This window comes from Nanorana parkeri, unplaced genomic scaffold, assembly GCF_000935625.1.
Source record: "Nanorana parkeri isolate BGI_ZX_2015 unplaced genomic scaffold, ASM93562v1 scaffold1212, whole genome shotgun sequence".
NCBI lineage: Eukaryota > Metazoa > Chordata > Amphibia > Anura > Dicroglossidae > Nanorana > Nanorana parkeri.
The window spans coordinates 1-1,082 of record NW_017307480.1 but is presented as its reverse complement, the minus strand read 5'-3'; positions in this window follow the sequence as shown (position 1 = coordinate 1,082).

The window sequence follows — 1,082 nt, the reverse complement described above, 5'->3', positions numbered from 1 at the left end:
CTATATATATATATTACAAAAATAAATAAAAAAAAAACAAAAACATTTCACATTATAAAACCAGATTTCTGCATGTGCCGTATACTCCACGTCAAGATATTTTTTGGGTTAGGGTGACTGATCAGGATTTTCATCCCAATTTTACAAGCCCTCAAATTTTGTGTTTTGGGGGATATTATTCCCTTTAAGTTTTTTTTGTATTTCTTTTTCCGTGTCTCGTTGCTGCCAGAGACCCCCCCCCTGCAGAGCATCACCAACTAGATCTAAAGACCATTTAAATACAGAATACCAAATTTATATCAAACCACACATGTATCACGGCTTGTATTACCATGTTCTTATAATTAAAGACTGTCTGTGAATTTAAGAAATAAATAGAAATTTTTACTCTACGGATGTGTAGATTTTGCTTGCAATAAACTATTTTTCTGGTGTTGCCTCATTTTAAGTTTTACATTTTAAAAATGTTGTTGGAGAGGAAAAAAAAAAAGCGTTTGGGCAGTTTAGGACCTCGACCACCTTGTACAGTGGTGCCTCGGTTCAAGAACGCTTGTGTTCTCAAACAATTCGGGTCACGAACAGGTAGTTTGGCAAAAGTTTGTCACCCGATTGTGGAGTTGGCAAATGGAAGCAAACACAACTGCGGCCATCTTACCCGCTCTGACACATGGGAGTGGCTTCCTCTAGTCGAGATCGCGGTCTGATCACAGTTTGATTCGGTTTGTGACCGGAATCGTGGAGCAAATTAAGTCCCCCAGGTACCACTTTGTGTTTCCTATATAAATAAATGCAAAGTAATGCACTTTGGACATAAATAAACAAATGGGTTATACAATTATGGGGGTGCCGCTAAGGAAGTCAGAAATAGAAAAAGATTTGGGGGTCATTGTAGACCACAAACTGAAAGGTAGTTTGCAGTGCCAGGCTGCTGTAAACAAAGCTAGCAGGGTCTTGTCCTGTATTAAAAAGGGGATGTATTGCAGGGACAAGTCTATAATTGTGCCTCTATATAGATTGTTGGTTCAGCCTCATCTGGAGTACGCTTTGGTCGCCGGTACTGAGAAGGGATGTCCTTGAACTGG